The sequence below is a fragment of the Dromiciops gliroides genome, chromosome 1 (assembly GCF_019393635.1).
Source record: "Dromiciops gliroides isolate mDroGli1 chromosome 1, mDroGli1.pri, whole genome shotgun sequence".
Classification (NCBI taxonomy): Eukaryota; Metazoa; Chordata; class Mammalia; order Microbiotheria; family Microbiotheriidae; genus Dromiciops; species Dromiciops gliroides.
In genome coordinates, this window is record NC_057861.1 from 61,292,851 (window position 1) to 61,299,213 (window position 6,363).

The window sequence follows — 6,363 nt, forward strand, 5'->3', positions numbered from 1 at the left end:
CTCTTTTCTCCCTCTCTCCTCTCTTCTCCCCTCCCCTTCTCTCACCTCTCCTCACCTCCCTCCTTTCTTCTTTCTTCTTCCTCTCTTTTCCTCTTTATCTTCTCCTCTCCTCTTGTCTCCTCTCCTCTTCTTTTTGATACCTCAGTGACACCTGGTCAAGTTGCATCTTCTTTCAGGTTCTGTTTCCTCATCTGTAAAATGGTGATGATAATAGCACCCATCTTCTCAAATTGTCATGAGGCTAAAAACAGGGCACTTTGCAAATCTTAAAATGCCATGTAAGTGATGATGATGATGCTGAATCTCTTTTTTTTCTACCCATTTTTTCTACTCATTTTTTCCAACCAAGAACTTCAATACATTCTAGCAAGAACAGCCCAATAGCTATATTCTTCTCACCAATGTACAGAAGAGTTCCAGGGAACTCATGATAGAAGAGGATCTCCAAATCCAGGAAAAAAAAAGAACTGTGGTGTATAGATGCTAAATTAACCATACTGTTTCTTTTGTCTTTGGTGCTGTTGTTTTTCTATTTTGAGGTTTGTCGTCATTGCTCTGATTTTTCTTTTATAACATGACTAATGCAGAAATATGCTTAATGTTTTTATATATATATATATATATATATATATATATATAAAACCTATATCAGATTACCTGCTGTCTAGGGGAGGGGGAAGGGAGGGAGAAAAATCTGAAATTGGAAAGCTTGTATAAACAAAAGTTGAGAACTATCTTTACATGTAACAGGAAAAAAAATAAAATACTTTATTACAAATTAAAAATAAAAATAAAATAAAATAAGAACAGTCCAATAGGACCTTGGGGGAAGTATTTTAATGTTCAGAACCATTGTTACAAATTGCATCCTTTTCTTCTGTGTCCAACAGTGCATTGATGTATACATGTCTTTTCTCTTCCATAAACATTGTTCATGTTCATTGTCTTTATATATTTTTCTTATTGGTGGGGGGGGTGATTTACTTCTAGAAGCTATTGAAGTTGTTTCTCATGTAAAATGACCAACTGTTTATGATGGGCATGTGGTTAATTGATCAGACTGGTCCTGAGGCATCCCAAAGAATTACAAGACTCAGTGACTCAGTTTCCCAAGTTTTATTGCAATACTGTGAGTGACTACAGAGAGATCACCATGGAGATAAGTGTCTCGAATAGGAGGATGAAAATGGTTATATTTATAGTGAGAAATGGTAGATTATCTCTTCATTATCTTAATCTCCTCCTTGTGAGAGGTTCCTATGAGGCCTTATTTTAACTTGGACTTCCTGGGGTCCTAAGCCAACCCATGAGGCAGGTACCTCTTTCCTTGGAGGTGTGTTTTTGGGGTTTACACATCGTAAGGTGAACCTAAGGATACATTTGGTCCTTTCTGCACATGTTCCTAAAGAGGTACCTCAACTTGCCAAGGTCGGAGTGTCTCTGTGGTTTTTATCTCTCTTTATTTAGGCCTGGCTTCCAGGTGTCCTGTCATCTAATTTAAACATTTCAATTGTTAATGACTAGTTAGGGTCTCTGTGACCTGTCTCTGTTGATGGTGAGGGTTGATAGGGACAAACCCTCTTGGTTACTCTAAGATCACAAAACTTAGTTTCTCTGTTAACCCTTTTAGGTACTATTAATAAGGACTCAAGCCTCAGTTTATCTGTGAACCCCTTTTTGCCTCTCCATCATTTAGACTAATGTTCATTTTGAACCTACCTTCACAACATCTCTCACATCTCACCATTCTCTCTGCCCACACAGCCACCACCCTAGTTCAGACACCTATCAGCTTCTCCCTAAACAATTGTAACAGACTCCTAATTGACCTCCCTTGCCCTCAAGCCTCTCCTGACTCTAGTCCATCCTACACTGCTGGACAAGGTAATTTTCCTTAAACACAAATCCAACCATGTAATTCTTCTACTTAATCAACTCTAGTGGTTTCCTATTACCCCTAGAATAAAAATACAAACTCCTCCTTTTAGCTTTTAAAGATATAAGTAATCTGGTTCCAATCTATCCTTCCAACCTCGTTGGACAATACTTTCCCTCTAGTACTTTCTGATCCAGCCAAATTGGCCTTCATGCTGTTCCTCATTCCATCTCCCAACTCTATGCCTTTGCATTAGCCATTTCACATGCCTAGAATTTTCCCTCCTTATCTTTGCCTCACAAAATCCTTTTTGTTGTTGTTGTTGTTGTTGTTGCTGTTGTTGTTGTTGTTGTTGAGGCAATTGGGGTTAAGTGACTTGCCCAGGGTCACACAGCTAGTAAGTGTCTGAGGCTAGATTTGAACTCAGGTACTCCTGAATCCAGGGCCGGTGCTTAACAAAGTCCTTTTTTTCCTTTAAGATACATCTTCTGAGTGAAGCCTTTCTTGATTCCCCCCCCCCCATTAATGCACTCTCCCCTAAATTACCTTATCTTTAACCATTTTATACATTTGTACTTATTAACTTTATATTTATGCTTTATATATTTTTATGTATATTTATTGTCTCCCACATTTGAATGTAAGCTCTTGGTAAACAGAGATTATTTCATTCTTTGCATTTCTATCCCTGGCACCTAGCAGTGTCTACTACAAATTAAGTGCTTAACAAAGACTTGTTGATTGGTTTATTTGATAAACAGTTGTTTTCATATGTTTCAATTGAAATTAAAATTTCCCCGTATGATCAATGAATATGAAAATTCTATATATGTCACAGAAATCTACATTCCTAGTTTCAAAGAAAAAAATAGGTAGTGAAATGCTAGATAGCATACACCTAGACAAACTATTGTCAAAACTAAAAGATGTTAAGTGGTAATGTTTTGCATAAGGGAACATGTATAACCCATATCTGATTGTTTAGTGCCTCAGGGAAGGGAGAGGGTAGGGAGGAAAGGAGGAATAAAATTTGGAACTCAAAACTGTAAGTAAAAATGTTTTTGTGTTGTTGGATTTTTTTTTTAACAAAAAGGTCTTACTTTTTCAGGATGATGACAGTTTTACCTTTCAATTTCCCTCAATTATCTATTCTTCCTCTTATGAATAGATTAGTTGTCTTTAATATTATTCTTCCTGCATTGGAAGTGTCTCTATGACATCTGAGATACTGAATATAGTTAGGCAGCTTTTTCCCTCCTCTTTCCTATTCAACTTAATATTCTTTTGATTAAATTTGCAAGAATTTAAGCAAATCCATTATTCCCAGCTCTCTCATGAGGTACACTCTATGCCTGGCCAAGGACCCATAATGCCTCTAATTTTAAGCCTGACGTGGAAATCTAAAAATATCTTGCAGACACTGTCGTCTTATTACTACAATTATATGTTGATGGAAATTATTTCTAGTATGGGACAATTACCTCAATTTATCCAATAATTCTAGAAGACCACCAAGTCAAGCATAGACAGAATTTATTTCATTCTCATGAGAATGGGCAACCTCAAGCAAGGAATGAGGAACGTGCTAGATGAGCTCATGAGTTGGGTTTTTATGGAAGTTTGAGGGGGCAGTCCCCCTCGTGCACAGGGTGACTCACAGTCTAACATCCAATCCTGTCTCAATCAGTATGCATATTCAGTGCATGATCATGGATGGAGCATGCTCAGCTGGGTTTGAGAGCTGGGGGGAAGGGGAGGGGGAAAGGGTGAAACCACTCTACTTGCATAAGGAGAGGGCAAGGGGGAAGAAGGGAGAGATGGTACCAGGAGCTAGGGTTTAGGAATGCAAGAAGGGAGAGGGGGGGAAATGTGTGTTTTAGCAACAGGATGGAATATGGACAGAATGGTCTAACAATAACAGGGACTGAAGGCTGGGTACTTTCCAGACTCCAGCCTCACAGTCTGAACTGATCAAGTCCAACTATATCCTATCTCACACATTTCTCATGTAATTATTTGATTGAGCTAATGTCCATTTTAAGCATCATTTCTGCCTTTACATGTCCTATAGCTGACTGTCAATTCACACAGCTACCACCTGAGTAAAAGCCCCTCATCACCTCTAACCTAACCTGAAAGTTTTGAGGATGGGTTTAGGGACAGTCTATAGTTTTAATGACCAGTTTAATTAAGTAGAAAGAGATTCATCCCCAGCAGGACAACTAATAGGTGACAAATATTTTTAATCTCCTGCCCCTCATGAAGACCATGTAGTAAAACATGGAAAGGAGTAAAGATGGTAGAGGGATCCTCCCCAGTCACAAAAGCTAAGATCAATTTTCTCGTCGTGTCCTTCCTAAACAGATGTAATCAATCAATCAGCACAAAAGAATTAAGCACTTACTTGTGCCATGCCTGTGCTGAGCAGTGAGGATACCAAAGAAGGTAAAAAGAACCTCTGCCCTCAAGAATCTCATAATCTAATGGCAGAGACAATATATAAATAGCTAAGTCCATACAAATACATACAGGGAAGATAGGAAATAATCTCAGAAGGAAGGCATTATCAGCTAGAGGAACCAATAAAAGTCTTCTGCAAAAGATGGAGTTTTAGCTGATTCTATAAGCCATCTAGGGAAACTAAGAGGCAGAGGAAAAAAGAGGGGGCATTCCAGGCATAGAGACAGCTGGTGCAAAGTACAGAAACAGTAGATGATGGAGCATCATGTCCAAGAAATACCTCGGTCAGAGTAGCTGGGTTGTAGAATATGTACAGGGGAATAAACTTAAGAAGACTGAAAAGGTTGGAATGACCAAATTGTGAAAAACTTTACATGCCAAACAGAGAGAAGACTTTGTATTTTAATTGGGAGATCATATGGGGGCTACCAGAGTTTATTGAGCAGGAAGATTTCACAGGCAAATCTACACTTAGGAAACTCACTTTGGCGGATGAGTGGGGGATGAATTGGAGTGTGGAGAGGCCTGATTCTAGGAGACCTGTTGTCATTGTCCAGGTGAGAGATGATAAGGTTCTGAACTAGGGTTGTGGCTGTGTGAGTAAAAAGAAAGTATTACAAAGATAGAGATGACAAGTGTAAGTAAAGAGAAGATATTACAAAGATAGAGATGACAAGTGTAAGTGAAGAGAAGATATTACAAAGATAGAGATGACAAGTGTAAGTAAAGAGAAGATATTACAAAGATAGAAATTACAAGATTTAGCAATGAACTATCTATATGAGGTGAATGTAAGTGAGGGTAGAGATGTCTGTGATAGTAGTAGGGAAGTTCAGAAGAGGAGAATTTGGGGGGAAGATAATGGGTTCTGTTGAGTTTGAGATGCCTCTGGGATATCCAATTTGAGATGTCCAAAAGATAATTGACAATGTGGGACTGGAACTCAGTTGAGAGATCAGAGCTGGATATACGTCTGGGAGAAATCTTAATAGAGAAGATAACTGAATCCGTAGTTGCTGATGAGATCATCAAGTGAGAATGTTTAGAGGGAGAAACAAAGAGAACCCAGAAGAGAGCCTCGAGGAATACCTACACTTAGTGGGCATGATATGGATGAAGATCCAGCAAAGGCAATTGAGAAGGACAGCCAAGGGATAGTAGTGTCCCAAAAACTACAAGAGAAAGGACTATCCAGCAGGAGATGGTGAAGAACAGTGTCAAATCCTGCAGAAATGTCAAAAAGTATGAGGACTGAAAAAAGATAAATATATTTGTCAACTAAGAAATCACTGGTAACTTTGGAGGGAGAAATTTCAATTGAATTATGAGGTCAGAGCCACACTGAAGAAGCTTTAGAAACAAGTGAAAAGGAGGTACAATGGGAGGTACCCAGTGTAGATGACTTTAGCTAAAAGGGAGAGATATAGAAAGATAATTAGCAGGGATGGAAGTAGGATCATGTTTTTAAGGACTGAAGAAACATGAGTGAGTTTGCAGGCAGCAAGAAAGGATCCAGTAAATAAGAAGGTAACAAGCATTTATTTGTCACCTAATCTGTTCCATGCACTATAACTCAGTGCTTTACAAATATATCATCATTTCATCCTCATAACAATCCAATGAAGTAAGTACTATTATTCCCATTTCACTTTTTAGGAAACTGAGGAAGACAAAGTTTATGTAACTTGCCCAGGGTCAAACAGCTAGTTGAGTGTCTATGGCTGAATTTGAACTCAGATCTTCCTGACTCCAGGCCCAAGTACTTTAACCACTGAACCACCCAGCTACCTTTTAGTGGCTAGAAAGAGATTAAGGATTAGAAGGGAAAGAAAAGTGGAAATGACAGTGAAACAATCTGTTGGAGAAGAGGATGGGATCAAGGGTACATTTGGTGAAGTTGGCCTTGGCACTTTCTTCAAAATGGGTGAGAAAGAAGAGATAGTGAAAGAATATGTCTAATTGATAAGAGATAAGGAGAAGTCAAAAGGGACTTTAACCCAGTCTCACAACTGCAAAACCAGTTTTGT